Here is a 22,102-nt window from a genome sequence, read left to right on the forward strand (position 1 = left end):
CAGCCAACTTACATATTTTATATATATGTTCCATTTATTTTACAGGTAGATGCTACCTGTACAAAATGGTGACATCCCCCAAATGCCCCAACCCTTTCAAATGCTCCCACTAATTTTCAAAAAACTTAAATTTCTATGGGCCATACCAATCCCCCCTGACATCGGTGGGAGGTCCCGCTGACGTCAGTGGAAGTTCCCTCGACATCAGTGGGAGGTCCAGCTGATGTTGGGGGCATTTCCGCTGATGTCAGCGGGAAACACCACCATATAAAAGCAGTGGCGTCTCCAGGTTTCATATTTAGGGGGGGCACATGGGGGGCCAGGGACCAAAGTAGGGGGGCCAATTTTAAAACGGTACATATACACTATATATATATATATATATATATATATATATATATATATATATATATATATATATACACACACACACGTTAGACGTGCATTTTTAACTACATAATATGCACTTATCTCTTTGAAGTAAAGACTGTGATTAAAATATGATTTCAAAATAACAGCTAAAGTGACAGTTATTTTTCATTCTTTAATATTAGCCCCTGCTGACAATATATATAAATATTAGACCCTGCTGCAGATATATAGAAATATTACACCCTGCTTCCGATATATATTAATATTAACCCCTGCTGCAGATATATATTAATATTAGCCCCTGCTGCGGATACATACTTATATTATACCCTGCTGCCGATATACATAGAAATTATACCCTGCTGCCAACATATATTAATATTAGCCCCTACTGCCGATATATAGTATTAGTCCCTGCAGCCAATATATATATAAATATTAGCCCCTGCAGCCAATATTTATTGATAATAGGCCCTGCAGCCAATATATATTAATATTAGCCCCTGCTGCCGATATATATAAATATTAGTCCCAGCTTCCGATATATATTAATATTAGCCCCTGCTGCCGATATATATAAACATTAGTCCCAGCTTCCGATATATATTAATATTAGCCCCTGCAGCCAATATATATTAATATTAGACCCTGCTGCCAATATATTTGCCACACTGACTGGAGATCAGGGGAAGACAGTGAGAGTCAGTGCAGTGTTCCCTCCTTCTGACTGCACCGTGACATTGAGAGGTCCTCTCCCCTGTAATCATCCCCAGAGTCCCTTTGTCCCCTCATTCACTTACACCCTGTAGTTCAGGTATAGATCAAATAAACAACACATGGAAACAGCACATGCAACTGAATGAGAATAAAAAAAAACTTGTATTTGCAGGTGTACATAAATAATGTATGGAAACATAGCATTGCAGGTATAAACCAACAGAACACACAAACCCAGCATTGCAGGTATATATCAACTGGAAATCACATGTACACTCAGCACTGAAGGTATAGATCAAATAATCAACACATGGAAACAGCACTCCAGGTATTGATCAACTGAATAAGACATGCAAATCCTATATTTGCAGGTAAACATTAATAATGTATGGAAATATAGCCGATACAGATGAACAGAATGACACAAAACCCAGCTTTGCAGATATAAATCAATTGGAAATTACATATAAACTCTGCATTAAAGGTATAGATAAAACCCCCTAAATTACAGGCATAGATCACTGGTCACACACCCCAAAGCCAGCCCTGGTGTCCACACTGCCCACATAGAACCTGACCAGCACCTAAGTTACACATTATGTCAACTTTGTCCCCAAACAGCTGAACGTACGCCGTTTTTGTCCCATAAAGACCTCTCCCTCCCAATCTATCCTATCTACCCCCTCTCCCTCCCAATCTATCCTATCTACCACATCTCCCTCCCTATCTACCACATCTGCCTCCCAATCTATCCTATGTACCCCCCTCTCCCTCCCAATCTATCCTATGTACCCCCTCTCCCTCCCAATCTATCCTAACTATCCCCTCTCCCTCCCAATGTATCCCATCCACCCCCATCTCCCTCCCAATCTACCCCCCTCTGCCTCCCAATCTATCCCCCTCTGCCTCCCAATCTATCCCCCTCTGCCTCCCAATCTATCCTATGTACCCCCCTCTCCCTCCCAATCTATCCTATGTACCCCCCTCTCCCTCCCAATCTATCCCATCTATCCCCCTCTCCCTCCCAATCTATCCCCCTCTCCCTCCCAATCTATCCCCCTCTCCCTCCCAATCTATCCCATCTACCCCCCAATCTATCCTATCTACCCCCTCTAACCCCCCCTTTGAAGTTCACTTACCTTGGGCTTGTCCAGCGGTGAGATCGCGAGGTCTCTGTATCCCTGGTTCTGCCGGCTTCACTGCTGGGCGCCGGATATGACGACATATACCGGCGCCCGGCTTGAAATGCCGGCACTGCGAACCAGGAAGAGGCCTCGCGGTCGCGGAGAAGAGTGAGAGGCGGCGAACGGTTGCTGAGAACTTAATCCTCAGCAACCGCTCGGCGCCTCTCACTCTCTCCTCCGGGTCTATTAAAAAAAAAAAAAAAAAGACGGCGTTTCAATTGGGGGGGCACACCGGGGGGCACAGCATGATGTAGGGGGGGCCATGGTCCCCTCTGGCCCCCCCCTGCCGACGCCACTGTATAAAAGAAAAATGAGCAGGGGAGCATGGCGTGTCAAGACCCCGCTCCCGCGATCCGGGGCATTTGGGTCTTGGACCGGAGACCCGGAGAAGCGGTGCTTCACCCGGCAATCTCCAGGCAAACCCGGAGAGTTCCCAGGTGTGTCTATGGCAAAACAAAAAAGTAAGATATTTCTATTTAAACCTCAACAACCTAACAATCAAGGAGCCCTTAATTTTCCATGTCCCTTATAGTATACCATAGCAACTAAATACAGGATGGCAACTGACTGGATTTTAGACAAACCAATTTGTTCAATTTGTTGCTTTGTTCAATTCACAAATGGAGCAACAACCTAAGCCAGACATACATCTTGCCTCCCTTCTGCAGCTAAATCCAAGCACATAGCCTGAGCTATTTACACAATCCTCTACTATACCATATAGCAAAAGACTGGAAGGTAGTAAGGAAAAAATGAGGGCTTAACTCCAACTTTTTATATTACAACCTTCATTTTCAAAATGGCAAAGCTAATAGACTGCTTTCTATTTTAGACTGTTTCTCTAGTTTATGTGTATAATCTTCTCATGGGTCACAAAATCATTTATTTTAGTAGCAATGATCTTCACATGCAAGTAGTAAGAGACACCGTAGTCAGGTAGGACTCAAGGACGGAATAAGTTCAGACAAGCCGAGGTCAGGATTCTGGAGAAAAACGTAGTCAGGCAAGCCAATGTCAAAACACGGGAAACAGGAATGGATAACGCTATCTGGGCACTAGCACAAGGCATAGACAACCATCAGAAGGCAAGGTATAGCTGGTCTGAGGAGCTTAAATAGGCACCGCAGAGGAAGTTCAAATCTCCCACCAAAATGGTCATGACGTCACATCCGGTGTCAAGGAATCGCGACCATTTTGAGTGTGGTGTAACCTCCCTTCATAAAGGCCTGCAGTTTGGGAGCGCTGAAGCAGGACGCCGTGCAGCTGGAGGTCTGCCTCTCCTGCGCGGCGGCTAGTGCGGAGGTGGTCATGCGGTGGAGGGGAGTCTCCCTCTCCTTGGTGGCGGCTGCGGAGGCGGTCGTGCGGTGGAGGGAGGTCTCCCTCTCCTTCGTGGCGGCTGCCGCGGAGGTAGTCGTGCGGTGTAGGGGGGTCTCCCTCTCCTTCGTGGCGGCTGTTGCGGCAGCATGGGAACCGACGACAGGTGAGTAACACCTTGATTATATTAAATTCATTTGAGGTATATTCTTCACTTCAAAGGGCTTAATAAGCACATCTCCCCTGGTAAAACACATAAAAGATTTCTTGGCTATACTTATCATAGATATTTATGACTGTTAATAGGCTGAAGGGTAACTATTACACATCTTGCTCAGTCTGATATCTAAGAGTAATTTCTACACTGTTACTTTACCTACGGGAAGACCCCCATACTCGAGACTGGAAAATGGTCTCCCTGCTTGTTGTAAAAAAATTGGTGTAAGTAAACTAGAAGAATGAGGAATTGTGTAGCATATGTCATTTTAATGTTGATTACTGTAAACTAATGCAATAATCAAAAAGCTAGAATATCAGACTGATGGCATGCAAAGTTCCTAAGTAGCAGGAAAAACATACAAAACAATTCCAGCAAAAAAGCAATAATAGCTTAAAAAAAAGGGGGGGATCTTTATGCCTCTAAACATCCATGGTTTAGATATAATGAACATAAGACAAAGACTATGTGGATGAAATTGCTCTTTTCTAACCTAATAATTTCTGTTTATATGGAAATGACAGATAAAAAAATTGACCAATCCTGTTTCATTACAGATCTGGAGAATTTGGACATCTGTTGGAAAATGCGAGGTGCTGATGGAATATGCTCCTATGCCATGAATGGTCCTCAGCTATCACTGACAGAGTGCTGCTGCCGACTGGGACAGGGCTGGGGACATAGATGTCTTTCTTGCCCTCCACAACATGGTAACTTGAACATGATCCCTGTAAATAATAATGCCTTTTTTGTAAAGTGCAGTTTACCATATTTTTTATGGGCCAGATATAGTATAGATTCATATACCAGAATATACCGTAACAAACTTTTGAGACCTCACCGGTCCCTTCTTCACGTGTCATGTGTAAAGTGAATTCAATATATGAAACATGAACAGAAAGACAGTACCTGTACCTGGGAGAAAAAAAATTTTGATCTAAATACAGGCAGCATCAATGAGTTAGTTTAGAACAGGGGTCTCCATAATGTGGACCTCCAGCTGTTTCAGGACTACATCACCAATACTGCTCTTTCAACTAAATTGCAGAGTATGGGAGAAGTAGTCCTGCAACAAGCTGGTGGCCGCAGTTTGGAGACCCTTGGTTAGACCAGCAAACCATCAAAGGGAACTCGGATTAAATTTTCCCATGGAAACACTCTGTGGAACAAGTGGACAAAGTGGTGTATGAATATGTTGGTCTTCTTGGCTCTATATACCGTATTGGCTCGGATATAGGCCGCCCCCGTATATAGGCCGCACCCTAAAAGTTTGGTGCTTTTTTAAAGAAAACGTTTTTTTCTTTAAAAAAGCACCCAAAAAACATGCTACCACTCTGCCCCCCCCGAGATATGCTGCCACTGTCCTCCCTCCCCGAGATATGCTACCACTGTCCCCCCCCCGAGATATGCTGCCATTGTCCTCCCTCCCCGAAATATGCTGCCACTGTCCTTCGTCCCCTTCCCCCTCCCCCCGAGATATGAGGCCGCTGTCCTTCTGCCCCCCTGAGATATGCTGCCACTGTCCTCCTCTGCCCCCCCCCCGACTTACCGGAGCAGACTCCCGGGTGTCTTCCGGAGCCGGCGGGGGACATCTACGCAATACGCCTATACAACTTCCGGTGCCGGCACCGGAAGTTGTATACGCGTATTGCGTAGATGTCCCCCGCCGGCCCCGCAAGACACCCGGGAGTCTGCTCCGGTAAGTCCCCCCGGCAGAGGTAAAACGCATTGTGCGGACGGTCCGCACGATGCGCTTAGACAACCTCCCGTGCCGGCACCCCCCCCCCCGTGGGAAGTGCTGGCAGGGGAGGCTGTCTGAGCGTATCGGGGAGTAGGATGCAGGTCCCCTGCACCGCTGCGGGGGATCTGTATCCTAACCCCGCTGCCTGCGCGGGCGCTAGACCCCAAATATAGGAATATAGTCTTTAAAGTGGGGGAAAAAAGTGCGGCCTATATTCGAGCCAATACGGTGTATATATATATATATATATATATATATAAAATTCCCTTCTGACCATTATGGGTGGTATGTGTCTTCCTTTGGTCCTCTACCAGTGGCCTGGGAGTCTGAGGGTTCTGTACAGTATCTTGACTGTTCCCAGCACTGTACTCTCCTGGACAGAGTGATCTGATGTTGTTCCTGGAATCTGTTAAAGCCCCTCTTAGTTAAAGAGTCACAACCCTGAATGCTCCTATTACAGTTGGGACCACTTTGGCCTTCACACTTCACATCTTCTCTAGTTCTTCTTTCAGGCCCTGGTACCTCTCCATCTTCTCATACTCCTTATTCCTGATGTTGATATCACTTGGCACAGCTACATCTACCACTACACTGCCTTATGATCCTTGTCTACCACCATCAGGTTGATTGTCCGGCACCTGCTTGTAAGTCTGGATCTGGTCCCACAGGACTTTTGTCCTGCTATTCTCCACAACCTTCGGTGGAATCTACCATTTGGACCTGGAAGGGTTTAGCCCATACATTCAGATGTCCTGTACCTAATGCCAGCTACTTGGTTGTGCTGTTCAGCGTATGCTGTTCCTGTGAGCATCTTACAGCCCACCCCTATATGTTGGATTGTCTAAAAAGCCTCTCTACATACTCTGCACCTTGAGTCATGTCTGGTGTGGTAGATGCTTGTTTCTATGCTTACCGCCTGCTCTTGTGCTGCAATTATCAGTGCCTCAATGCTGGTAATCCAGCCCTGTCCAGCCACTGTAGGATGTCCCAATGTCAGTCACCTATTTGTCAATGGTACATCCCATGCAGGGTCTTGGCGTACCATGGTACTTCCTCTACTTGATCTTCCTTCCATGTCTGTTGCTGGTTCAGGCATTCTCTTACCAACTCATCCAGGGCACTGGCTTTGACACTTAACAGACGCCATCCGCCTTCTTTCTGGTGTACAGTCTCTGGGTGTTGGATTTAGGGTAAAAACCTCACTACATTCTGAGGAACTTCTAGGTCTTCACATCGGCAGCCTTTATGTCCTCCTTTGACCAGCTCACAATGCCGGAAGGGTATCTGATGACTGGCAGGGCGTATGTGTTGATGGCACGGATCTTGTTTTTCCCATTGAGCTGGCTCTTCACGATCTGGCCTATCGTTTGGTGGTACTTGGATGTTGCTGCCTTCCTTGCCTCCTCATCATGATTTCCATGTGACAACTGGATGTTGGTCTGTATGTCTGCTATGTGCCCTGCTTGTGGTTTCACCCAATAGGGTCTTAAGCATCTTCCCTCTTTTAATTTCAATTCAGTCTTCACTGTAAATCTGTGTCAAGTGGATCAGCGAGTAAATGTCTCTTTCACTCTTGGCATACAGCTTGATGTCATCCACGTAGAGGAGGTGGCTGATGGTAGTTCCACTTGTACAATCACAAGGAAAAGACAAGAGGACCTGGAACTGATATATATTTTTATATATGTATATATATGTATTAAACATTATATTATACATTTTGGGGACCAAAAAAGCAATATCTATTTTGGTAGGTAACAATTCCAAGTCATTTTGCATGTAAAATATCTCCAGCAAAAGCTCCTTGTATATTCATATGCATTTGACATTGTTTGTATACACTTACCCATTTTCTCTACTTTTCAGCTCAAGTTTGTTCCGTCTTCCAAGAAAGGAATTCATTTTGGGAGTCCAGCTCTCTCAGTGTGAAAAAGTCCCGGAGGGGTAATGTATTCCTCCTCACACTTAATATTATGAACATAAACATAGCGGTCCATTTCTCTGATCACATTGCTTCACGCATGTTTTGGAAAGTTAAATCAACCCTTTTCCCTTCAATTTTAGGTGGAGACAGCTCAGAAGAGATTTCTGATGAGTGTCCTTGTGTGAATGGTCGATGCGTGAGAAGTCCTCATGGGGTCTCATGTGAGTGTCAAGCAGGCTTTCAGCTGGATATTACTCGGACACGCTGCATCGGTGAGTACTATATTCCCTCTAGGTTTATTGGTAGCTCATATCCTTATCCACAATGGACTGGACAGTGTAGTTATTGATTATTTATGCATATATACATACGTTATGAAACACAATTTTATATGAAATATAATAATTCATGATACTTGTTGTTTGATGTTTTGCATATTATAGTCCTGCAGGGTGACACTTAACCAAAGAGCTGCTATTATTGCATGTACTTTCTGTCTAAACTAGTATGTTTAACCCCTTCGTGACAATTGCCGGTCCGGGCACGTCACTGAAAATCGTGACGATTATGACAATTGACGTGCCAGGACCGGCACGTCTTTAAACGGGTGAAAAAATCGATCCGTGATCGATTTTTTCACTCAAACGGTGTTGCTCTAATGCCTCGACATCGAGGCATTGAGCAACACCAAAAAAAACATTCCCGCCCCCCCCCGATCGCTCCTAGGAGCAAAAAAAAAACATGTTTGAAAGACTGCACGTCTTTCAAACATGGCGGCGCCCGCCGCCGAAAAACGGGTTTAGGAAGCGATCGCGAGTCGCTTCCTTTGCTTAGCTGGTGTTGCTAAGATGCCTCAGTATCGAGGCATCTTTGCAACACCTGTTTAGCAAAGGAAGCGACTCGCGATCGCTTCCTAAATGCTCAACTTACCTTCCCGGTGCCGGTGTCTTCGAAACACACGCGGTGTTTCAAGATGGCGGCGCCCATCAAGCCGGGGGGCGGAGCCTGCTGACATCATCGGGGGGGTGTTGCTGGATGTCATGGACATCCAGTGAATAACACCCCTAGTGGTCAGATCACTCATAAGAGTGATCATGATTTGATAAATCAAAGGCAATGTTTTCTAAACATTGCCTTTGATCAGTATTGGATCTGCCCCCCTCCTTCACTTGCTTCTAGTGAGGGAGAGAGACAGATCAGTGTGTTTTCAGGTATTCTCAATAATATATATATATATTGATCCAAAGGCTCTTATAAGAGCCATCCATATAATATTAACCCCTTCATTGCCATTGATCACTGCATAAACAGTGATCTTGCATAGTGGCAATTGTTTTGGGGGTTTTTTTTTTTTTACATGTTTTTTTACTTTTTTTAGGTTTTTTTAACTTTTTTTTAGTTTTTTTTTATTTTTTATTATAGCCATTAACCCTTTCCTTCCCCACTATTTTTGCTGCAATTCATACCATGCAGCGGTATACGGCTGAGGAGGCGTATGCCTTTTTGGCCACAGATTCTGAGGCCACTGATACAGCGTCAGATTTTGACGTTGGTCAGTTCACATCTAGTGATGTATCTGTGGCTGTTAGAACGCCTGCCACACGTAGTCGTGGCAGTGCACCAGAGGCATGGGTAGCGCCTAATAGGTACAAGCCAGCTATCCCTCCTTTTTCTGGAATTCCTGGCATCAATATTGATGTTACAGGATTCACTCCACTGCAATTTGTGCAGGTTTTTTTGGGAGACGATGTCTTGGGAGACATTGTCACACAAACAAACATTTATGCCCAGCAGCACCGTGCTGCTAGCCCTAATTCTTTTTGGGTAAAACAGCCATGGACTCCCATTGACGTGCCAGAATTTCTTAAATTCTGGGCACTCACAATGTTAATGGGCATTATAAAAAAGCCCTCCATCCGCTCCTACTGGAGCACCAGCCCCATCTTTAGTACCCCCATTTTTGCCCAAACTATAACTAGGCAAAGGTATGAAATGATTCTTCGTTTCATGCATTTTAGCGACAACAGCCTGTGCCCCCCTAAGGAGGACCCCCAGTTTGATAGGCTGTACAAAATCCGCCCCCTGATTACCCATCTCGCTGCCAGGTTTCCAGAGGTTTATACACCTGGAAAGAATATCTGCGTGGATGAATCCCTAATGAAATATAAAGGAAGGTTGGGATTCAAGCAGTATATTCCTTCCAAGCGCTCCAGGTATGGAGTGAAGGTGTATAAGCTCTGCGAGAGCGAGACAGGATATACTCATGCCTTCCGGGTATACGAGGGTAAGGATAGCTACCTTGACCCTCCAGGTTGCCCAGATCATCTGGGCACCAGTGCCAAGATTGTTTGGGACCTAATATTCCCCCTTATGAACAAAGGCTACCACTTGTATGTAGATAACTTCTATACAAGCGTCCCTTTGTTCAAGCTGCTGTATTGTTTCGATACGGTAGCTTGCGGTTCTATAAAAAAGAACCGCTTGGGTTTCCCACAACGCCTGGTACGAACCCGGCTAGCAAAGGGGGAGACCTCAGCTCTACGCCAAGAGGAGCTTTTGGCATTGAAGTTCAAGGACAGAAAAGAGGTGTGCATGCTGAGCACCATCCACGATGAAAGAACCGTGGAGGTTTCTGTCCGTGGCAGAGCTGGGGTCACTACAAAGCCAGTGTGCATCAGGGCCTATAACAAGCACATGGGTGGAGTTGATCTGTCAGATCAACTCCTACAGCCCTACCTCATTATGAGGAAGACAAAGGCCTGGTACAAGAAGGTTGCAATTTATCTAATGCAAATTGCAACCTATAACGCTTTTTTGCTGCACAAAAAAGCAGACACTGGGCTGAAGCTGTCTTTTTTGCAGTTTCAGCTCGAAGTAATTTCAGGTATCTTGTACCGTGATGCACCTGGTCCCCAAGTGGTGATGGGAACCAGCAGAATTGGGGCTACCCATTTTATTTTTAAAATCCCCCCTACAGCAAAGAAGCAGAATCCCCAAAAGAGATGCAGGGTATGCTACAGCAGGGGGCAAAGAAAGGACACCACATTTTACTGTCCAGATTGCCCTGGAAAACCTGCACTCTGTGTTGGTGACTGCTTCAAGCTGTATCACACAGTTTCCCATTTTTAATTTTTTTTTGTTCCTGCTCCATTTTTGTATTTTTTTTTTTAATTTTTTGTTACATTTACTGTTTTTTAGCTTTTATTTGCTCCACCATTTTTAAGCGTTTTTATTTGCACTGTCAAGTGACCTCTGTGTCCATTCCGTGGCATGAGGGACCACTTAAGGTGCTAGATCAAATCCCTTCTTGGAGATAGGCCAGGCTTTCTTGTAACCTGTCCCTACTGATAGTTGGGTACAAGCATTTTTCTTTACCCAGATGTAAAATTCCTACTGAATTTGAATTGCTCATGTTCCAAATGTGGCCCTTTTGCCCCCAAACAATCTGACAAACCCATGCATGTGGGGTATCAATGTACTCAGGAGATGTTGCTGGACACATATCTGGGTGTTGTGTGACAGCAACATATACCAGGAGCTGTAATTTCACACCTGAAGTACAAAGTATGTGAAAAAAACACCAAAAACAATTACTATCCCAAACTTTGACAAGGGTTGGTGGTAGGATTAGTGCATGGAAAGGGTTAAACTATCAGCATCTAAAATACCCTGGGGTGTCTAGTTTTCAAAAATATATGGTTTGGTGGGGTAAATTTAATTTGCTGGCTTCAAAGATGCCCCAAATACCACATGGAGACAGAATTACCAGATTCAGAGAAAAATGGTTTTGAAATAGCAAAACGCTACTTGTACTTATTGCCCCATAACGTGTAGAAGAAAGCAAAAAAACATAAAAACATTGGGTATTTCTAAACTCAGGACAAATAGGAGAATCTATTTAGCAGGTTTTTTCAGTAGTTTTTTATGATGAATAAAAGATTTTTCAAATAAAAGTGAGAAAATGTGTTTTTTTTTCAATTTTTCGTCATATTTTATTATTTTTATTATAGGAAATTACATCATATGAAAAAAAATTTGGTGTCTGAAGAAAGCCCTTCTTGTGCTGAAAAAAACAATATATAACTTGTGTGGGTTTAGTAAATGGGTTAAGAGAAAATTACAGCTAAACACAAACACCGCAGAAACGATAAAACAGCCGTTGTCACGAAGGGTACAAAAAGTAAAATCAGCCTTTGTCACGAAGGGGTTAAAGGATGTGAAAAGGAGATGGTTATGCAATTAGAAAATGAAATTGCATTCCTTTAAACTTTATAAATGAGTTGAACCTTAGACTTGTTGGATATTACGTTTTTGATAACTTATCAATTGTAACTCTTAGGTTCTGAATAATGAAGTTGTTATTCTAGCATTCGTTTTGGTTACTACACTGGTGGTAAGGCAGATATTCCAGAAAATGCATACCCTGACCTACCTGGAAAGGGAGAAACATCTCTCTAATCCTAAACATATGTTTGATTTGGCTGGTCTGACGGGATACATGCCAGATTACAGTCTAAGAAATGCTGTCTAGGTTTAATATCCAGGTTAACAAAGAGCTTTGTTTCTTTCTTAAAACTCACAGACAGAAACATAATAACAAAGCCTAGGTCCTTTGTCAATGCATATTTAATGGGACAGGTATCTGCTGTGGGGGATTGAAAATGGTACATTAAGCAGTAATATAATTAGTTTAACGCTGGCTTTTCAATAGCTATATGTGATATTTTGTTTTGATCTAACAGATCTGGATGAGTGCAGACAGAAAAACCCCCGTGGACCACTCTGCAAAAACAGTCGATGTATAAACACAACGGGATCATTTCGGTGTGTGTGTAAACCTGGGTATGCTCGATCTCGACACCCCCATATCTGCATTCCACAGAGGAAAAGATAGCTGAATCTACTTGATTCAATATCCATGTACTCCATGCCAACACCGCCAGCAGAAAACTACAGAGATAAACACCAAAGCAGTAGAGAGACTGATGTAAAAATGATTCAATGAGATAAAAAAATTTAGAGTAAATGTAAAAGACCGATACACCTGAAGACACCTGACAACTGAAACAAAATAAAAACGGTGAAGGACATTTTGAAGAGATATAGACCCAGAGTTGTCAAGTTCCAACATAATACTCCTGCCAGAGTTTACATGTGCTGTCTTACATGTTGTATTGTATACATCATTAAGATTCCATTGCACTGTGTGAGATCTAAGGCTCATTTAATCAGGACTAAAGCTCACTTTGCATCATGTTTCTTTAAAGGAAATAATTCTGCAATCATTTATTTTTCCCCTGTGGAGTCAAGCACATAGTGTTGTGACTGATGTTTGTTTACCTATAGGACACATTATTTGGAGTTATTTTGGAGTTGTCTTTATACATGACATGTGTATATATAAAACATGTAGACATATTTAAGCACTAATGTATGTGTTATATATATTGTGTGTGTCTATATACTGCATATGCATACAGTAATATATATATATATATATATATATATATATATATATATATATATATATATATATATATATATATATTCACACATTATACAGTAGGTGCTGTATGTGTGTGCTACATAGATACCTGCATAAAATAACCAATTGGCCCATGTACCCTTTATAACAATTTAATTTTCCTTAGTTCTTTAGAATGGATGTATGCACTTTAAAAGCTTTTTTTTTTTAAATCCTTTACTGATATTACACATACATGCTTCTTTATATTGTATTTTTGTTGTTTTTTTAGTAAATAAAAAAATTTCTTTTGTATCACAACTTAATTCTATCCGCCCTTTCAGTTCTACGGGTTAAGGGGCACTCATGCCCTCAATTTATTTTTGAGGGATCACTGAATGGGTTCTATCTCTTCCAAAGAATTCACAACATGCTATTGGGTTTAATAATGAACCAAAAGTTGTAGAGTCAGTAGTAGTAGTGTAAGTGTTTCCTATATACATATGTATCAGGGCTAACACTCTGCCTCCATCATGTTTCTTTATAGAAAATAATTCTGCAAACCTATTCTTTCCTGTATGCAGTCAGGAACATAGTGTTGTATTTGATTTTTATTTAACTATAGGACACATTCAGCAACAAAAGGAGAGGGAACCACTGTGTGTTTGTAGGTGTCTTTATACATGCCTCTGCATGTGCATATATGAAACCATGTAGACATATACGTTATGTGTTATCTTTAATGTATGCATATGCACATACAGTAATATATGTTTACAGTACTGTGCAAATGTTTTCGGTGGGTGTGAGAAATGCTGTAAAGTAAGAATGCTTTTGAAAATAGACATGTTAATTGTTTATTTTTATCATTTAACAAAATTCAAAACGAGTGAACAGAAGAAACATCTAAATCAAAGACAACCCTTGAAAACACCTAAATTCTTATAGGTATTTTTGCACAGTTTTTTTAAGGAACATGGGGGATAGGTTGTTCCAAGCATCTTGGATAAAGATCCATAGTTGCTCTGTGGATTTAGGCAGTTGCTTCTATCTCGTAATGACTTTGGCTGTATGTCTGGGGTCGTGGTCATGCTACAGAATACATTTGGGGTCAAGTATCTGCTGTATGTCTCAGCATTGAGGAGACCAATAATCCCCAACTCCTTTTGCAGAAATGCAGCCACAAACTTGCAAGGAAACCACCACCATGCTTCACTGTTGCCTGCAAACACTCAACTGCCCACCATCCCTTCTGCAAATAAACTGCCTTCTGCTACAGCCAAATATTTCACATTCAAATTGATTCATCAATGAAGAGCACCTGCTGCCATTTTTCTGCACCCCAGTTTCTGTGTTTTCGTGAATAGTTGAGTTGCCAGGCCTTTTTCGGAGGTATGGCTTTTTGACCACAAGTCTATTGACAGTAGATGGGCATACCAGGGCCTCACTGTTTTCTGCCAATGCTGAGCTGATGACACTGCTGGACATCTTTGGATTGGGAAGGGAAGTAAGCATGATGTGTCTCATCTTGTTAGTGAATTTGACTTTACCTCATCCAGTTTTATTATTACTACACCACTGTTTCTGTTAATAATTGTGTTCCAACCTAGGTATTAAATTGATAATCGTTCGCATGTGTTTGGTATAATTGTTTAATCATACACCTAACAATATGCCTACAAAATCCCTGATTTTGTGCAAGTTTACCTAGGACAATTAATGCCATTTTATAGGCAATTGGTGGTCATACTCATTCATCTGATTTAGATTTTTTTCTGTGCACTCACTTTGCATTTTGTTAAATGATAAAAATAAACCATTAACATGTCTATTTTCAAAAGCATTCGCACTTTACAGCATTTTTTTTACACATACCTAAAACGTTTGCACATTACTGTATATGTATTTATAGATATGTTTTCTGTTACTTTTTTATTACCGCAGACTGACCCCAATAGTATACCCTTTTAAAATCACATTTTCCTTAACCTTTCTTTAGAATATATTTATGTGCACCCAAAGCTTTTTTTTTCCAATTACTTTATATTGTATTTATAAAAATTATATTAGTGAAATAAAAAAAACACCCTAATTGTATCACCACTTAATTATATCATTTCCATTTTTAATGTTTAGCTCTATAAGTGAAGTTGTATTGCAATCTTTATTCCCATCTTTATGCACTCGGTATGTCTGTATCCTGCCTGTCTCCGTACCCTGCTGCTATCAAAGGGTTAATTTTGGTGCCCTCTAGCCTAGCTTAATTGCATTTGTAAGCCAAGGTGTAAAACATGCTGTATGCAATTACCTTATCTGACCACTTGTGAGGCAGCCCTATAAATTTCCAGGCCTCACTTGGAAACGTAGCTGCTGTGGCCTCTCCCCCAGTGGCCTCCTTATAAGTGGATATTTAAGAGTTACACTGCAGTTAAACGGGAGGGAAACAACATACCAGGGTACCACTGCAGAAAGCGGCTATACCATCAGAACCAGATCAACACATCCCTATCCAAGCAGTCCTCTCCTATTGTCTCACTTCCCACTCAACCACCGACTAGATTGTAAGCTTGCAAGAGCAGGGCCCTCTTCTCCTTTTGTACTGTATGTGTTTTGTATTTGATCTACTGATTGTAACAGCGCTGCGGAATCTGCCGGCGCTTTATAAATGTAACGTAATGTCAGTGTGTGTCAGTATATGGCGCTATAGCGTCGGGGGTGATCCTAGAGTTAGTGGTAGGAGGAAAATTGTGTGGTTATGTGTAACCTCTCGTGGCCGCCACACCTCCTCCAGTTCTTCACTTCCTGTGTCATCGCAGGAAGCTGGAGACCGTAGGGATGGAGAGGAGTGGCTACTAACAGAGGAGCCGGTGCTTCAGTGTGTCGTATGGATGCCGCCTCCCTTAACCCCTTTGTTGGTGGAACAAGCAGGGGGCGGTGTTTCTCCCTTTATCCCTTCAGTCATGGAACGAGCTGGGGTGGAGCTATGGGGGGACCATGATGGCGGTGTTCAGGTATTCAGAGCTGCTTAGTTGCATTCTGTGTCTCCCTGCTGCTGTATAACAGGTTCCTACTCATGATACCTACCCAGGGTGCTACAGCTGTAAACCCATTACAGCTAGTGGGGCTTCCTTTATTGTCTCCAGCTTTCTCCTGCATAACGGGTTCCTACTCCTGATACCTACCCAGGGTGTTACAGAATCCCTGAGCCATACAAATGGTATCCGCAGGACTAGCCGAGGCCAATAGCGCCATATCACAACAACTCTCTGCTCTGACACAGACAGTAAAAGAGTTACAAGCCGGACAAGCCGACCTGCGCCACCAGTTACAAAAACTACACTCTGGACATACTGCTCCAGGACCAGCCCAACATCCGGTACAACCGATGGCTACCCCCGAGGGCGCCGCAGCACCTGAAACACGGGTTTCTCTAGCAGATAAATTTGCAGGAGACAGGACCCAGTACCAGACTATCATTAATGCCTGTCAATTGAGGTTTACAGCCGAGAACCTACACTATTGATCATATAAGAGTGCATATTGTGATCACTCTCCTTACGAAGGAACAATGGGCCCACCACCTCTTGCGGATCAACAGTCCCATTTTCTGGAAAGAAAAAGGGGGCTGACCAACTACTGCCACATCGTAAGTATGACTGCCCTATAGACCTCCTTCCTGGCGCCCCTATCCCCTATGGCTGCATGTACCCACTGTCATGTCCAGAACTACAACACCTAAAATAATACATCAATGATGCCCTAAAGAAAGGCTTTGTACGCCCTCTGCCTCTCCTGCATGTGTCCCTGTGTGGTCTACCAAGCTCTTAATGCCATAACGGTCAAGAACGGATACCCTCTACCTTTAATAACCAAATTGCTGGATCACCTCAGTTCTGCTCATATATTATTATTTATTGTTTTAGATAGCGCCATCAAATTCCGTAGCGCTGTACAATTGTTAGACAGGACATAAGTAGTATGTAACATAACAAATTGACATAGAGACAACAGGTGAGGAGGGCCCTGCTCTAACGAGCTTACAATCTAGAGTATTGCATTAGAGGGACTAGGAGAGGTGAGCTGAGGGAATATGGGGTGTTAATGTGCAAAATTATAAGCGTCCTTAAACAAGTAGGTCAGAGTCAAGGATGACACCAAGACAGCGTGCATGAGTAGACGGGGAGATGATGACACCATTAACAATGAGGGAAACTGATGGGGGAATCTTAGCATTGGAGGGACTTCTCCCCGTGCTCAGACATTTGAGGTATGATTAGAAGATGACCTTCATTATAAGACGATGGTTATTTTTCAGAGCATTTGCTCTGAAAAATACCTCATCTTATAATCAAGCAAATACGATAATTAAGGGAGTTATGCTCTAAAGTACATCATCCCATAACTATACACCATGCCAGACATTGCATGAATATGAGTATAGGTATATGAATGTTTGTGAATGAGTGTGTGTGATAGCATGGAATAGGGAGGCTGTAATCACACTCCTATCATTCCCAGGTTCTAGCATGTACTGGCTGCCTGGGCATGATAGGAGTGTGATTGCTGTTAGCAATTATATATATATATATATATATATATATACACATATATATATATAAAATATTGCTATTGTTTTTTCAATAACAATATTCATATATATATATTATTGATAACAGCAATCACACTCCTATCATGCCTATCAGCTAGTACATGCTGGAATCTGGGTATGCCTGGGCATGATAGATTTGTGACTGCTGTTAACAATCATATATATATATATAGATATATAGATATATATATTAATATTGTTATTGAATTTGAACAATTTTGGTGTGTTCCTTCGTTTTAAGTGTTTTGGGGTTTTTTAAGGTGGGGGGGTAATTTTCGGTTTCGGCCAAGTGACTGCTAAATTTTCAGTTTCGGTCCAGAATTTTCATTTCGGTGCATCCCTATTATACTAAGCCAGACACTGAAGTGGTAGGCCTACACCACATCAATGTTTGGCTTAGTATATAGTCTTAGGGGTTATACTGCATTATTGTCAATGTCTGGCTCAATGTATAGTGATGTGGATTATGCTGAACCACCGTCACTGCATGCCACAGTATATAATGATAGCAGTTATCCTGTACCCCGTCAATGTTTGCCTCAGTATATAATGATAACAGTTATGTTACCAAGTGCCGCTTTTTTGTCATCCAATGCGGCTACCGCCGCCGTTTTTAACACAGATGTAAAACCGCCGCCGTTTAATTATTGAAAAGCTTGCCTGCGTGCCGATCGGTTCGGCTCTTCGTTCCACCCCCTTGAAGATGCGCCGTGACGCTCAAGGGGGCGGACTCACGCAGAGCAGTTGCCCGTCACCGTGTGACAAGGAGAAGATCTCGAGGGAGAAGAGCACGTCAGTGGAAGAAGAAAAAGTATTTAAAAAAAAAAAAAATTGAGGTGATAGACGGACGGACGGAGTCATGGAGAGACATATTCATGCCCCTAGAGGGTTGCTGGGGAGTGGGGACATTATCAGTTGTTCAATATTATTGAAACATATTTGCAGGCCTACAGTGCACCATGTCTGAAATGTGTGCAGGTGATGTTCAGTCCCCTTCTGTTCTTCCATATTGGCGATATTCTATTTAATATGAAATGGGAACCAAAATGGGTGGACTGGTAGGTGGTACAAAGCAAACAGCAACTGCTCAAAACAGCACAAATGTATGACCTCAATACCTCGGCACAGGAGAGGTGAGCTGTCGGCTCAAGTGTTAAGCCTGTACCTAGAACAACCAGATTCTGAGTTAAATGGCTGTTTATGGAGGTTATCATGAACCTCTGAAATCAGTTTTTTCCTCCAAATATGTATAGGTTATATATGATGGTGATCATTTTTTTCCTCCAAATATGTATAGGTTATATATGATGGTGATAGTTTATGTCACATCCTAAAGAACATAGAGAAAACCCTTTATACCAATGGTTAACTGGAATACAAAAACAGACAGGTGAACTTATACAAGGTAATAGGTTAAAAAGATATAGATATGTCTTTTCCTGGGGCACATTGTAAAATACTGTAAAATCCAGTATTATTGTGAATGCTAATTGGAGCACACTACACATTGAAGTAGAGGGCAGTTATCAATAAGCTCAATGATTGAAAAATCTACGTTCTTGGCCTTGGAGCAGGTTTAATGTTAACATACACTGGCTGTGCCTTCTGTTTGTGAGGTAACTACAGCTAATAGGGCGTGTGGTTATCTGTCTGGCCCTCTAAAGAAAGTCATAATTTTAAAGGACATATTCATGCCCCTAGAGGGTGGCTGGGGAGTGGGGACATAAAAGAAAAGTGAAGGTATTGTGTTATTTACTCTATTTCAATCTGAATATATTATGAAAAAGGAGACTTAAATTGGTTCTTTGGAGTTTGTGAAACACAATTGCTGATTTCATTATAGAGGGGACTATACACCACATATTGCTCCTTACTATATTACACTGTCTTTGTTTTGTTTTTCTCATTATGTATTTGCGCCCCATGTGGACGAGTATGCCTTTTAACCCCCTATATGCCACTCTGCCTTCAGAAATGCTTTTTAACCTTCTATATACAACTCTGCCTTCAGAAATGCTCTGCGTGAATCTGGATCTTAGTCTCATAGTCAGACCTCATTTGAGGTCTGATTAGAAGGCAACATTGATTATAAGATGAGGGGTAATTTTCACAGCATTTGCTCTGAAAAAACCTTGTCTTATAATCGAGCAAATACAGTATATATATTGACAGCAGGATCTAATATTTATACATATTGACAGCAGGGGCTAATATTTATATATATATTAACAGCAGTGGCTAATATTAAAGAAACTGCACAGTTCAGTTGTCATTTTGAAGTCATATTTCAATCATAGTCTTTTCTTCAAAGAGATAGGTACTTATTATGTAGTTTCATTTTTTTATATTTTTTTGTGATTGTGTCTTCTTGATACGCAACGCTAAAGTCTTTACATTTGTGTCACCTTTTGCCAACAGCCATGTCTGGCGGAAAGAAACGCATACGTCTTTCTGGTGCACAATGTGCAAAGATTAGAGTGGCGAAGAAGGCTTTTTTATCTAAGCAGAAAAGAGCCATGCTGAAATGTATTAATCCAGGGAGTCAAGACAAAGCTCCTATGGAACAAGAGTTTCCAACTGAGGAGATAACCGCTACGGCATCCACATCAGCATCACAAACTGAGGAAGCTCTACATATTCGTGAAGAGGAAAGCCCAACAGATGTGAGCACGGTGGATGAGCTGGTTCCTGGTGATGCTGAGTTCAGTCCTCTATTTCTTGAAGACCCAGGGCTCTGGCCAAATATGAGCAGTAAACTGAGAGATTTCCTGGTAGCATACGGTCCACACCAGCTGAAAAGTTTCATCTTTCCAAAGGACAAATCTGAAGGAAATCGAAGTTTTCATCGGATTATTGGCGTAATCTACCCAATATGGAGAAAGTGGAGAGGTCTTGGCTTATGTACTCAAAGAGTAAGAATGCTGTGTATTGTTTTTGGTGTATTGTTTTTGTCGCAAAGTCTTCCAAACAGACCTCATTGCATCTGCTTTAAGTTCTAGAGGAACAAATGACTATAAACACCTTAGCAGGAATTTGGCATGTCATGAGAAGACACCATCTCACCAGAGAGCATTCCATAGCTGGTTCGAACTGCGTACAAGACTTAGGTTGAAGACAACCATAGATGCAAAACACAACGAGAAGATTGATTCTGAAACTTATCACTGGGAAAATGTTCTAAAAAGGCTTATTGCCATTGTTAGAGTCCTTGCTACTCAAAACCTAGCACTGCGTGGTACATCAGATAAGCTGTTTGTGCCAAACAATGGTAATTTTCTTAAAATTGTGGAGTTGATGGAAGAGTTTGACCCAGTCCTAAAGGAACATCTCAGAAGAGTAACCAGTAAAGAAACCCACATTAACTATCTTGGGAAGACTGTTCAAAACGAAACCATCCAGTTACTGGCAGGGTAAATCAGAGAGACAATTCTGGCAAACCTGAATGCTGCAAAATATTACTCTATAATTCTGGACTGTACACCTGATATAAGCCATTCAGAACAAATGACTTTAATGGTCCGTTTTGTAATGGCAACAGACTCAGGTGTAAATGTCAGAGAACATTTTTCGGGGTTCATCGATATAGATGATACAACAGGATCTGGCATGACAAACATACTTCTTGAGAAGCTGAAAGAAATGGGAGTTGACCTTAAGGATATGAGAGGACAGGGATATGACAATGGAGCCAACGTGAAGGGAAAAAACAGTGGTGTACAAACACGAGTGCGGGTGTGAAATCCCAGAGCCTTTTTTGTCCCTTGCAGTTCCCATTCATTGAACTTGGTAATCAGCGATGCTGCTTCTGCATGTCCCGAAGCTTCAGAGTTCTTTAATGTGATACAAAGTGTGTATGTATTCTTCTCTGCATCTACCCACCGTTGGCAAATCCTCAAACAACATCTTGGACATTCACATATTACAGTGAAACCACTGAGTACCACACGACGGGAGAGTCGCGTGGAAGCAGTAAAGGCTATCCGAAACCAGATTGGGAAAATGTATGATGCCCTAACTGCAGTTATGGAGGATGCTGGTTTAACAGGAGCAGCTTGTGGCAAAACACTAGCAGAAGGGAGAGGAATCACAAGGAATATATGCAATTTTTAATTTCTGTGTGGTCTAGTGTTGTGGCATGATGTACTCTTCCATGTAAACATCGTAAGCAAAAGACTGCAACAGATTGATGTTGATATTTCTGCGGCAGTTCAACAACTTGACATGACAAAGGCTTTTCTACAGACTTATCGATCAGATGAGGAATATGAAAATGTGTTGAAAAGCGCACAAAAGATGGCAGAAGAACTTGACATCGATCCGACTTTTCCCCTTGCCGAAGTTTGGGTTCGCCGCAGAAGAACCCATTTTGATTATGAGGCAGAGGATGAATGCATCAGCGATCCAAAACAACAGTTTTTTTTACCAAGTTCTAGACTGTGCTATCCAGTCACTGGAAGAACGTTTTTTGCAGCTACACGAGCACAGCAATGTCTTTGGGGTTCTCTACAACATTCCAAAGCTCAAAGAAGCAATACCTGAAGACCTACTCCAGCAGTGTAA

At 42.1% G+C, this 22,102-nt stretch overlaps 1 non-coding gene across 1 annotated transcript; it reads left to right on the forward strand.

The window, feature by feature from the left end:
• Nucleotides 1-10,702: 10,702 nt before the first annotated feature.
• LOC149298585 (small nucleolar RNA SNORA35) lies at nt 10,703-10,832 on the forward strand. The gene has a single exon (XR_016272429.1). It is a non-coding gene; the product is annotated as a small nucleolar RNA SNORA35 (small nucleolar RNA).
• Nucleotides 10,833-22,102: the final 11,270 nt, after the last annotated feature.

The sequence above is a fragment of the Sceloporus occidentalis genome, unplaced genomic scaffold, assembly GCF_023333645.1.
Source record: "Sceloporus occidentalis isolate IW3139 unplaced genomic scaffold, rSceOcc1.0.p SCAF_32, whole genome shotgun sequence".
Classification (NCBI taxonomy): Eukaryota; Metazoa; Chordata; class Lepidosauria; order Squamata; family Phrynosomatidae; genus Sceloporus; species Sceloporus occidentalis.